General features: G+C 34.7%; 1 pseudogene; it reads right to left on the bottom strand.

Moving 5' to 3' along the window:
* LOC123546011 (solute carrier family 23 member 1-like) overlaps positions 1-14,122 on the bottom strand; it is a 54,690-nt pseudogene extending 40,568 nt beyond the window's left edge.
* Between the last annotated feature and the right edge of the window lie 391 nt (positions 14,123-14,513).

Genomic DNA, 14,513 nt, shown 5'->3' with positions numbered 1-14,513 from the left:
GATACGTTAGCTGAGAAGAACATAGCTACATTTTTTTCAATGTTTCCTTTTCGACCACAGAATTCAAATTCATGGAAATCCCTGCGTCGTCCTCTAATGCAACTTGATCCTCATATCCACCGTTTGCTGATGTGTTCTCTTTACTATCTGAACGACAACATGTACATGTAATTTCCTTGTCAAAAGTTGGAGACACGGGTATGTATGAGCAGCACTTGACTCGTTGTATAAACTTTGTAGCAAACGGATACCTATAAATATCCCCAGAATAATTTGGATCTATATTCTCGGAATCTTCTTGTAAATTTTTTCTCCATGAAAGAAGTCCCCTTTCTTTATCTGTTCCTACGATTTAATTAGAAATAGTCATTGTTGAAATGATTTGTGAATAGTAAAGCAATTATTCAGTAATATTGTGTTCAGTGTTTTGAAATAGCGTTTTTAGATATTGAAAATGAACCAATTGATAGTACTGGTAACACTAGCACGTTTCAACAAAGTAATTATGCACGTTTAGAAAGTATTTTCTGCAATGTAACAATTGATTACAAAACTTAGGGGTATGCTGACTAAATTCAGATTCTATATATAATAGGGTTATTATAACAGTAGCTTGATCTGGGATGCAGTATTCGGCTCGAGTGGATTTTGCCAGATCGGATCTCACGAGGCGCGCAAGCGCCGAGTGTGATCCGACCTTGCAAAATCCACTCGAGCCGAATACAAAGTCCCAGATCTAGCTACTGTTATAATGACCCTTTTATTATGTACCTTTACCATTTTGATTCTTGTTTTGTCTTGAACAAAATCTTCAATGTTTATCGAAATTAAATGGAACATAGTGAAGTTTTTATGTGCGCTTTTTATAGAAATGTGTCGGGTCATGCATATTAATGACAATAGTCCGGCAGCATACAATACGGAAGGTACAATACGGAATTTAAAAGGTACAATACGGAATTTGTGGCTGTCTGTTCATATTTAATTGTGAAATACAAGCAGATTTTTTACAGAATTTATATAGGTATATAATAAAATTGTATATTCACGCATGGAAAAATATCTACAATAAAAAAGCTGTATTTCAACGACATTTTTCAAAGCTTTAAACTTATATATTATATTTTATCATATGGTCAAATAAAAATATTCAACATGTATCCGTATGCTTCCTTTGAAGATATCAGCCATTGATTAAAAAGAATTGATTTAGTGACATATGGAATATATCAGAACATTTTTGTTATTATAATATATTATCTAATTTTTAGAAAAATAATAATATTTCCATGGTTTACATTTCCGTATGACGGATTAATAAATTCTAGATTTTCTTCATAAATGATGTAAAGCAATGCTTTCTGGTTTATTATTGTGCGAATCTAAACCGTTACTAATATCATTATAGTTTTGAGACATTTTCCTTGTAGAACCGCTTCGATGAAAACGAATATTTGTTTGTTTGTTTGTTTTGGGTCTAGCGCCGTTTTCCAAAATATATCAGTTTAGTAGGGGAGGCCAGATAACCTAACCGGTGTTTGTGGATTCTTTACTAGTACTTGCTTGTTTTCCGCAAGTAACTGCCAACTTCACGTAAATCAGAGGTGGGGGACAAAATGACTTCAGAAACAATGTCTTTATTCGAATCGTCACGGAGAACATAGATCTCACCAGGTGAAAACCGCATACTTATATCTATTGGGGTATTTCGCATAAAATAAATGTATACAATTTATATTGCTCAATACGCGAACAACACTACAAAATTGAAAATATCATAAGTCAATGGTATGAACATTTCTAAATCTAATGAAGCTACTTCTTACCAGGCACAGTATTATCCAATACACAACCAACAAACCCACCAACAAACATGGAAGTACCGAAGAGAAGCCTAATAATTTGGTCTATATTTGAATATCCTGAAGGAACAAACAAATAACATAAGAATAGCTTGTAGTACTGTGCAAAGCATATACAACCAGTGCTACACATGGCAAAACAGGCGATTCCTGCAAGTCAACTAGTGCTACACATGGCAAAACAGGTGATTCTTGCATGTCAACCAGTGCTACACGATTCCCGCAAGTCACCCAGTGCTACACATGACAAAACAGGCGATTCCCGAAAGTCATGATCAGAGCTACACATGGCAAAACAGGCGATTTCCTCAAGTCAACCAGTGCTGCACGATTCGCACAAGTCAACCAGTGCTACACATGGTTAAAAAGGCAATTCTCGCAAGTCAACCAGTGCTACACATGGCAAAACAGGCCATTCCCGCAAGTCAACCAGTGCTACACATGGCAAAACAGGCAATTCACACAAGTCAACCAGTGCTACACGCTTCCGCAAGTCAAGCCAGTTGCTTACACATGGCAAAAACAGTCACATTCCCCCGCAAGTCAACCAGTGCTACACATGGCAAAACAGGCGATTCCCGCAAGTCAACCAGTGCTACACGCTTCCCGCAAGTCAAGCAGTGCTACACATGGCAAAACAGGCAATTCCCGCAAGTCAACCAGTGCTACACATGGCAAAACAGGCGATTCCCGCAAGTCAACCAGTGCTACACGCTTCCCGCAAGTCAAGCAGTGCTACCATGGCAAAACAGGCAATTCCGCAAGTCACCAGTGCTACACATGCAAAACAGGCATTCCGCAAGTGACACTATGCTAAATGTTAGTAATTTCGCTTCAGATAATAATCACAAGATATATTATAAACTGATACTAATGTAACTAATGTAAAAGTGATTCACATATACGGCGACAGACATAACAGAATAGAAGGCAGGTTTAAAGGGACACTCTTTGGAACGATTAGTAAATAATACAAGGGGAACTGGCGTTTGAAAGCTTTAGTAACTAGCTAAACCTACAATTTTACTCTGAATACAGCACGCGTTATACATGAAAGTTCGATAAAACATTGCCAATAAAATGTTCTGATTGGAAAAGCATTTCTTGAACATACACATTTTGCTAACAAACAAATGTAATATTGTTCTCATTTTATGAACAGACTATACTCAGAAAAAATGACTTGCACTTATATACCTGTAGTAAATTTAGCAGCAAGTTCCGGATCTTTAAAAACGTCAGGCATCATCAAAGCTATAATGAGTGACGACCCCAGCACTGTAAGGTTTCTTGTCGAGTCCAGCTCTACAAATGTCAATGCTGATAAACCAGAACCCATTATCATACCGATCAACACAGTCAATACTCCGCCAACAACTGGATCTGGTATTATAGTAAGAACGGCCCCAAACTTCCCAACCACACCGCTAGCAACAAGGATTATCCCTGCTGTTAGAAATACCGCCCGGCTTGCAACCTTTAAAATGTAAAAAGCGATTTTATAAGCCTTCCTACAAAACTTCAATTAATTTCTTTCTGAAATAAGAAAGAAAACGAAATACTAGTTTGACAAATAGTATTACCTTAGTAATTCCAATAGCACCTATGTTGTGACTGTAGGAAGTAGTACCATGTCCTGCCCCCTACCATACCCGAAACGATACTCGCAATACCTTCCATAGCTATACCACGGTTGACAGCGTGAGCAGGTGGGGGCGAGGCTCCTGTCATCCGGGCGGCAGCATGATAATCACACACTGATTCTAGAACTGAGACCAAAGTGACCACCAAGAATCCAACATAACCTACAGAACTAACTGTCGGTGTACCGAACTGGTCTGAAAAACACATTGATAGTAGCAATAGTTTTGAAGTTTGGTTCATTCTCTCAAAGAAGTCAGTTTGTTATTCAAAGAAGTACCCAAACAGATAAACCACAAATTATCAGAAGTCATTTCACTTCATATGCTTATGTTATTTCAGCGATGCGAGATCTTGTATAAAAAGAGGTGTACAAAAATTTAATATTTTACTCACATTATGCATTACGACATTAAAAGTCATTTTGATAAAACTTATACATGTTATCATTTGTTAAAGTTGATGTTATTTTCTTCAATTAAAATCATTTCTTGTATCTCCAGATGTTTTTCAAGTTTAGGAAACAATGCAAATATAAAAGATAATAGGTAAGGGTAGATTTCTCGGAAGCACAGCCTCAGAGCCACGCATTCGCAAAGTAGGCCCACAACAAAAAGAAGTTGTAACGGAAAAATATTGCAGACGGGTTGCTTCAAAACTCCAACAAGCCCGCCCGCTTAGCTCAGTACGGAAAGAGTTGGTCTAAGGATCGCGGGGTCGCAAGTTCGATCACCGGACGGGGCGTATGTTCTCCGTGACGATTTGATAAAAGACATTGTGTCTGATATCATTCGTCCTCCACCTCTGATTATTTATGTTGGGAAGTGAATTGGCAGTTACTTGCGGAGAAAGGGTTTGTACTGGTACATAATCCAGAAACACTGGTTAGGTTAATTGCCCGTCATTACATGAGTTAAATACTGTTGGAAAACGGGGTTAAACCCAAAACAAACATTTTTTTTTATAAAAATCCAACAAGCACATTTTAATTTTATGCAAAATATAGGTAGAGGGTGTGGAACGGGATGGGGTAGAAAGGTGCGTGGGAGAGGGAATTGAAGGGGAAATTAGAACAAAGATGAATATACAAAGGGAATGCTACGTTCTTTAATTACAGTTACACTACAACGTAAACCACAGTAGCGCAGACATCCATGTACCAAAGACACACACACACTAACATAGATAAACAGACTCGTAAGATATATCAACACTGAAGAGCACCGTCCAAGACACACAAGCGCGCATATAAGCAGGAAAAACAACAATCGGGCACCGCCTAAGGATTCCGGCAGCCAAAATTAAAGTGGACGCGATAACTTATTAATACTAAAGTTGGGTGGGGGCGTGGGGTGGGGATGCCAAAAACAAGGGAGCGCAATTGCATGTGGAAAGGATGGGGCAATATGGGGAGTGAGGAGAAAGAGGAAAGAATCTCTTAACAACAAACAAGACAACATAGTTATTATGCAACACAAAATACAAGACAGACAGAAAACAAGTTGAAAATAGGGGCACCGCCTTGGAATGGTCAGTAACCTACATAAAGGCAACTGGGGGTTTAAACGCGTTTAAGGCATGGAAGCCTCGCACTTACTCTATTCCTAACAAGTCCGACAACACAATGCCAACAAAACGCCAAGAACAAACAAGACCACACACGCAACACAAAATACGAGAGACATAAAACAAGTTGAAAATAGGGGCACCGCCTTCGAACAGTCAGTGACATATATAAAGGAAACTGGGGGGTTAAACGCGTTTAGGGCATGCCAATCACGCACTTACGTTATTTTCAAAAAGTTAGACAACACAATGTAAATAAAATCCCCGCTAAGAAAGGCTCTAACATTAGTTAAACAAAAACTTAAGGTAAATCTAAGGTATAATTACACCAATGTACTCAATAACTTGTCTGAAGTTAGAGCACCTAGAGCCTAAATTTTAAGGGCAACACTAAGAAAGCTGCAAGAGAAAATTCCACTCCCTCCGTCCGTTTTATGTAGGATTTAAGAGAAGAGCATCATTGAGTCTTAAGCTTTATAGTCATCGCACCATCAAATAGGAAAGCTTAGCGATTAACTGCAGAGGGGTCACTCACCAAACATGGACTGTGCTTCACGATTTTTTGCATCGTATCGTCTTTTTTATAAACTTTTTAACACATTTTACAAATATCTGATTAAAATAAAGACTATGTTTAATTTTCCGAATTTTATAAACTACATCTCCATAGTATTCCGGGTGTGTAATCCAAGTTTTAAAGTGTTTTTAGGTTAGTATTATATTTCTCTAACAGTTTGGACGATCTATAGTAAAATTTACTGAAAGCTTTCCGTAGCTTATAATAACAGTAACCCTGTTGTAATAAAGTCGAAACACTTATCTCCACCACATTTCACCCTAGATGAAAGGCGGTTTATTCCTAACATGATTTAATAATGGATTCCGAACTGAACTATTAAATAACGAATGAATACTAATTCCAAATATTACGGGGCAAATCCCTATAATGACAAAAATACAGATTCTAAATTACTTATCTAATGTACTTTTTGTAGATGTCTTTATAGTTAAAATACATACAAGGATATGGAAAATGCAACCAAGGAGCCCTCTCTACAGCATCTAGTTTGGCGTCTGTCCTCACCAAATAATTAGGATCCGTGGAGTTGTTGGGAAACACCTCAGAGGCGGTAAGAATAAAGCAGAAGAACCAACCAACACCTAGACTAAGTATTACCTGCAAAATGGAAGAGCGAATATTATGAAGTAATTGTCTGCTGTGTCTTTGGTCTTACAATGACAATTTAGACTGACCAGTCAGCTAGTTCAGTAGATATATCACAGTACCATAAATCACTGGGCGAATTCGTATGAAGTCATTCGCCATGTATCGTTGAGTTGTGTGGAGTAATTTTCAATTAGATAACAGTAAAGTATTAGTACAGAATCATAAGATTTACTGATTTGAATTACTACTAAAACCCGGTGTCCAGCAAATAAAAAGGTACTTGATAAAAGATCAATATTCATCGCTGTCACAGCAAAAACGAAGTATGATAGTTTTAAACGTCAACTTGCTTATATGGAATCAGCACTGAAAAGCCATTGTGTCTAATTTAGATTAAACTTGTATTGTTTCCTTTGTCCTTTAATTAAGTACTAACTTATACATACAGAAAACAGTTGAAATACTGGGAATTTGACAATGTGAAAACGTCTTTGCACGGTCCATGCCGGAAATGGTGGTTTTATATTAGCAAGGTAGGCGCTGAATAACAGTGTGAGCCCCATCGACCTGCAAGAAATCGCTAGCAGAGTGAGCTTTACAGCTCTGTAAGAAATTTTGCGTCAGGTGTGTATTGCTATATAATTGATAAAACGTAAACAATTGTTGAACAAAAATCATTATGTTGTACAAACATGATGTGGTTTGAAAAGACGGGGATTTATAATAATTCAGAAACATAAAACGAGGTGAAAAGCTGTATGAAGATCGAACAATATATATTGAATATATAGTTTTACTATTTGTATAATAGCTATTGCAGACATTTCGGGTACGGTAACATCTTGCTGTTCGCTTTACCATATTTAGTTAATCAATTAATAATAGTTTAGTTAATCATATTTGGTAGGACAAAATGTAAAAATAATATAAATGTAAAATACATACATTTTAAACTCTTATATCTAACTGTATTTAACGTATTTTTGCCATAGATACAAGATGTTAGGGTTATAATAATAGTGGCTTGATCTGGGACCGCTGAGTGTGATCCAACTTGGCAAAATCCACGAGAGCCTAGTACAAAATCCGAGGTCTAGCTACTGTCATAATGACCCTTTTAATAAATATCTCCACCTTTTTGTTTGTTGTTTTGTTATTATCGAACGAAATCTACATGGTTTATCAATGTTAAAATAGAACTGAATGCAGTTTTTGTGTGCGCCATTTATACAATTGTGTCCGGTCATGTAAATTAAATAGGAGGCACAATACGGAGTTTTTCTGCCTGTTCGTATTTACTTGTGAAATACAAGCCGTATTTTGACAGAACTTATATAGGTATATAATAAAAGGAAATATGGATAGTATCTCGGTATCATTTTTGTCTATTGTTGAAACTTTATACGTTTTTCGCAGTTTAATTTTTATCAACAATCTAGATCTACATAGGATTGTTATAAATACTGCATAGCGGTATTCTATTTTCAGGAAATAGATATAGAGCAAATTTCTGCATGCTGATTATTCAACTTCTTTGTTGAGTAAAAGATAATACATTTTAAATCCTAATAAGCCAGTGAAAGTAATTCTGTTATAAGAAATATTTGTACCATATAATTTACAATGTTATCAGGGAAAAGTTGCACTTACAAAAATGCTACACCCCAGTGCTGATTACATAGCTTTATCAAAACACCGATAAGGATGTGACCAATCATGGCTATTGTTGGTGCGATAGTTAAAGGTCCGACAAACTTCATTAGGATGCCAATTACTCCAGTACAACCAAGCACAACTTGAGTTATAGAGGCAACAATAAGATTTCCCTGGATCTGTAATGGCCATTGGAGTAAACTGAATTACTAGTTTCTATCAAAATATATATGCAAGCTTCGTTACAACATGCAGTTTATGTTTGCTTTTAAACGTTACATCATTTTCAATATAATTGTTTACAAGACTATTAGTATAGAGTTGTATTTAAAAACAATTTTCTAAAATCAAATACTAGTAAGGTTATTATTATATATAGGGTTTACTTCTCTCATTCTACTTTCCCAAAGTTCTTCTTGGTCTGCTTCAGTGTGCGTGGCATTCCAACTGTCATCATCTTATAATAAAAAACGAACTTGACAGAGCAAAAGTGGCATTTCTGGTGGTTTACGAATGTTGTTATATTCATGACAGTTCTTATATATAAAAGTTCACAACAGGAATGATAATTATTTGAATACAGTAAAACGTTTATTGTACCTATGTTTCGGACATTTCCATTCGTCTGCAGCCATCATTGCAATGATCGGTAAAAGAAACAAATTAGAACCTCCTTGCACTATACCAAGTCTGAAAAGATAAGATAAAATAAGAGATCAGATAATTTATTAATTCTCACTTTCCATGATGTATACTCTATACGTTATTGACATAAAAACAAAGACAACTTTCTTCTAAAAGAAATATGAGAGACCGTTGTTTACATCTGCTATGTTTAAAACATTGCATTACATACTAAAGTAGTCAGACGTATTACATATTTACTTTCTTATATTAGGAGTACGAGACACTGTTATTGTCATTCTCTTTGTTCAAAACTTTATAAAACATAGCCCACGTTGTGCATATTTAAGTAGAAAATGTATTACATATTTACGTTCTTAGACTGTACACGTCAAAACTAATATTAAAGAAGAGCAAAAAATCTCCTTTTTCTAACTAAAATTTCACGGCAGATCATCATGTTATCACCTTACAATTGTATGACCAAAAGATTACAGACAGTATCTTTAATGTCGTCATATAACATTAATTGATACTATTAAGTCACTCTTTCAGAACGTTTTGTAATCATTTCAATACAGACTGGTTTGATGTCAATACTGTATTCAAAAAAAGCTGTTTTATCCGTAATTTCATATCACATGCGCAACAGCGCTATTGTGGTTTTCTGCGCATGTGATATTATTTTTCATATCTCCCGTTGGGTGATATGATATTTTTGCATTTGTTAAAAGACTGCAACGATCAATTTGACGAGGTACATATATATATCTATATATATATATATATATATATATATATATATATATATATATATATATATATATATATATATAATTATATTATAGGAATAATTTTTTTCTAGTTTTCATGCATGTGTGAACCCTGTCGATTTTTTGTTTGTACTGATTTACTCCCCATATATCAATTTTGAATTGAAACTATGACCATTGGATAAGAAATGATCTGAGAAAATGAGTGCTCAAACTTAAATAGTTCGTTTAAGAATAAGTAAGTTATCACCGCTTTCCGAACGGTACTGCTCGCAGTTTCGACTGTCCCAACGTTGAAAAAGTACATAACGTTTCGACTAAACTAGTCATATTGCTTGAAAAAATCGCCAAACTTTCGGAGTGCTATCTAGTAGACTGTCTTTATTCTTTTGCCGTTATTAATATACTTTTTAATGTTTATTTCAATAAATCATTAAAGCCATTTTGTTGGTTTTCCAGTAAATGATTTTACCTCTGTATGTTTTCCGTATAGTAAATTAAATGTTGCATTTCTAAGAGGGTAATACAAAACATATTCACCCTCGAAATATGAATATAAATCTCGGTTGGTATTCATATATATGGATGTGAACATAGGAACGCAATATTTATATAATACTAAAACACAACGTCAAGCTCAATATGTTGATGTATTTAGTTACATGATACTTAAATGCTTGATGGTTATATTCAGGTTTGGAGTAGAAATATTAGGCTAAGCCGTGATACTGCATGGAATGGAATGAGAAGAAATAAGCTTAGATTATACAAAACATTCAAGCAAACTTTTGATGCTGAACATTATTACATTAAAACAATATTGTACAAAAATCTTTAATAGATCATACAGGGGTGCTCTGGCTAAGTTTAAAAGTGGCATTGCTAAAACTGGTTTTGAGCTAGAACACTATGGTCTACCTATGGAGGAATAACCTTGTTTTCCCTGTAGAAATTATGTTGAGGAAGTTCTATTACATTGTTCGTTGTATAGTTCCATTCAAGCAGCTGAATTTATGTAAGTAATATACTGATACTGATAACGTAGGGTATTATTGTGAAACACAGACATTGTATTTTCATTGGCAAAACCTGGTTTAATGTTTTTAATATTACTGTATGGTTGAATAAGATACGATGTATTTGGGAACATTATAATTATACCGTATCATCACGTATGTCTAGTGGTGTCTGTATACTAATTTAAGGATCGTATGCTAACCCGTCTACTCTGATAATATTTTAGATCATTTTTAAATAATTGAACAATAATGCTCGTTTTTTAATCTCTTCAAACTGTTTCAGTTTGTTTTTATAACCTTTACCCTGCTAAATTTCTAAAATGGACTGGTCCATCATTCAATTTGGACAGTACCACTTATTATTCAAAGGGGTGGTCACTAAAAATTTACTGACTAAATAGCGAACAGTGCAGACTACGAACTTGCAGGCTGATCTTGGTCTGCACTGGTCGCATAGGCAGAATCACTTGCCGCCAGCAGGCTAAAGGTTAATGTTTGTTTTCACTACAGTTTAGTTTAGCATCAGTCAGAAGTCTTTTAAATTTGTAAATCTAATATACATTCTATAAATACCATTTTCAGATGTTAACCACTATATTACAGTGCGGACACTATTTCTGTTTCAAAAGGCTAAAGGCATGTATATGTATATAATGTGTCGTATCTACATATCATGCAATAGATTTGGGATGGAGATTTTATTGTAAATTGCATAATAGTCTCTCATACTTCTTTAACGAAATGTTTGTATGATTATTTTATGTGTAAATGAAACTGTTTTTATGTTTGTAATGATGCAGAGTGAGTCATTATTGAACATATTTTATCTTATAATACAAACTGTTCATTGTGTTACAGAATATATTGAAACATTACATATCATAAATCCTTATAAACCGGACAGTCTGATACAACATGCTTCTCATTTTCAATAGATTGGGTGCAGTGAAAATAAACTGTGCAACAAATCTTGAAATGTGTAAATTTGCACGAAAGGGCAGTTTTGAATATGACAAAATATATCACAAAAGGATCAAAGCATAACACAAAACATTACTCCGGTGGTACATAAAGTTCTTGGTAGTGCAAACCTTTCCCTTTAAGTTGACATGTCTGTCATCGCTCTGCATGGAATTACTGTTTAACAGCACTGAAAGGCCACTCTTAGAACATGAAAATTTAGTTGAGAGAATAACCCAAAGCATTAAAAACATGCTTATTAATTCTTTCGTCTGAAGGAAAAAATTGACGACTGACGACGATGGGCTTAGATCATTCCGAAAAATGTTTTGAAATATATACTTAGGGAAAGGAAATCCAAACTACTTGTTTGATAATTTAATATGTGACTGTGAATAATTTAATATTAATGATTCTCTACAATACGAAGGACAAATTAAGATTTATCGCACACGCTCATTTCATCTTGACTTACATATTAATATACAGTCAAGTACGATAATGTTGACATTGACATGGTGAACCTTTATACATTTCATACACAGCTGAAAATAAGTTTTCATTTCGTATATAACTGTCAAATGCACACAGAATGACATATTAGATGAATAACTTCAGATTGCTTACCTTTTCTACAACGCTGTGCATTTTAATTCGTTTATATTATAAAATGTCATAAACACTGGTCATACCTATGGAAAATAGTATGGGACCAAGGCTTATTCTATTAGGTTATTTAACATTGCTCTGTGCAGTACTGTACGATAATACATTTGGACGAGAATCCATTCGGATGAACTGATTCGAATGGGTAAGAGACCAAAATTATACCGTATTGTACAAGAAATGTTAAATAACATTTTATTTCGTGTTTTTATCCAGTAAAAATGAAAACAAATAGAGAGACAAACTTCCATTTTGATACGTACAAAAAATGTATATAGAAACTTAAGTTCGAGCATTTTGCGGAATTTTGACGTTTGGTTAACACCGAGATTTGAATCAAAGTTGTTGCATCGTCCGGTATTTTCTCCAGGAAATATTTTGGACGGTCAGGGTCACTAGGTACAAATTTGACCCGCTGACCTGAAGTGAAAGAGGGAACAGAATAGAACAAACGTTACTACAGACATTTCGAACATTTTATAGACTGAATGCATGTTTAAAGATCCTCCAGCGTGACGTAATCATCACTTTCATTACATTTCAGTGTGATATTACGTTCAACTCAGTCATGTCCGAAAACGGGCGTAATCATTGGTGATTCACATCCGAATATACATTGTAAGCTCAAGAGTATAAAGAACAAAACCAATATTTTAATTTTCTGTATGTAGTACATTTATCTTGTGAATAGAAAAACACTTTAGCATGCTGTTCTATAGAAAAACAGCTATTAGATATATGCATGAACACTTAGCACAGTGTGAAGTCGTGCTCGCTTTGTTCATCGATGTTTATCCCGGGTGTTCATGTAAGAACAGCGCATGACAATAAAAATATCTAGATATCATGTTTTTCCTGAATGATTTCAGTATGTTAGTGTTAGTTCCTTATAAAAATACAAATATTATTATGATAATGCACGTAGAATTAGCCTGAAACGTTTTGCTTCCATCTATACAGTACTGCTACATGACACTGAACGAATCAGTAACCTAATAAAACTGTGACGGTCACAAATAACGAAAAGACAAATCGATAATGTAGGTAAGTAGGTGAATTTCTTCAGGAACGGCGAAATGATCATTACCTAACATATCACTTATTACACAAATGCATGACCAGAGAAAATGCCATTCAGAAATATTCTTTCCACCGTTAAAAGTGGAAACTCCATAGGTCGCTCAACACGACAAAAAAGCCTGTTCCTGGACGGTAGTGTAAATGCATGCTACCGTCCACGCCCTCTAGCGAGTTAATAATCATGTCTTGAAGACTGAAGTACCTCGATTATGCCGATTTTAAATGACTGACAGGGGAGGTAACTAGAGACACATATTTAAACTAGTTTTAGGTGCATTGTCTAAGATTTCTCTCCATTTCATTTAGTCATTTTTAAAGATCAGTCAAAGGAAAAAAATAATAATAGAATTAATTAAGATGGTCGCAATTTACCATATACCAAAAAGTGTCTGAAAAATGGTCGCCACTCCACACATAAACAAAGTTATACTCATTAACTTTGAAGTCAGTTCGTAATTCCCCTCCGCACAGATAAGCCCTGGTATAAGATAGAGCAAGGATATAGTTCCTCCTATACACATGATAGCTTGCTGTAGAAATAGAAAATATAGTCAGTCTCAAACATCATCCAATACTTGTTGCCTTGTTTTACATTATTTGAAATAAATGATCTTTTAATAGCATAAAAAATATTTGATAGTTCGATAATGATACAAGCGGTATTGCGTTGTTTGTTTCTATAGTCTTCATTACATTCGATCGTTTGAGAAATATTATTCAATATTGCAAAGAATAAGATGTTTTTAAAAACAATATGAAGTAATGTTAAGTACATGCAGACAACCAATGCTTTATACAATAAAGAAATCTTATGAAAGCAAATATCAAATTACCGAATGATTTTGTTCAACGGAGGCATGCTGTGGTTTATAAAATTAAAAAGAGATACCAAAGTGCCAAATAATTTTATTAAACTGTTTTATATGTTTAAAACTGAAGAAAAATTACCTGCAAACCGAAAAGAAAACATACTGGAGGCGATGGAACGTCTTCAACACCGTAGAGAACGTACCGTGGTTTCTCAACGTCTACGTTCACATAAGATTTACGTTCTGTTTTATTACGTTCAGGATGCATTATTTACTTGCGCGCTAAGATAATAATCTTAATAATCTCTCAATCTCTTTTTCCACTAACTAACTTTAAATGCATATGCACAGGTAAACTGATAACAGTCTGTTACGCAGAGGTGCCCCCCAAAAGGTCATGATGATTTAAACTATAAGATATGACAGTAGGTTTCTGTTGTTAATATCTATTTTACCTGACTCGTCAGTCAGGATAAACCCTAACACTGATACTGTTATCTTAAGCACTTATTCAAGTGAACAGGTAATATATATTGAACAGAACAGGTAACCCGCCATTTGTTATTTTAATGGTACAATTTTGAAATTAAGCACACGCCCAGAGCAATATGTTGGTGATAACATACTAACACCTCAACAAAATCAAACTTAGGTACATGTATCATATAGATTTACTCATTTTACCTCATTTT

This window comes from Mercenaria mercenaria, chromosome 9, assembly GCF_021730395.1.
Source record: "Mercenaria mercenaria strain notata chromosome 9, MADL_Memer_1, whole genome shotgun sequence".
NCBI lineage: Eukaryota > Metazoa > Mollusca > Bivalvia > Venerida > Veneridae > Mercenaria > Mercenaria mercenaria.
This window is presented reverse-complemented; position numbering and strand designations above follow the sequence as displayed.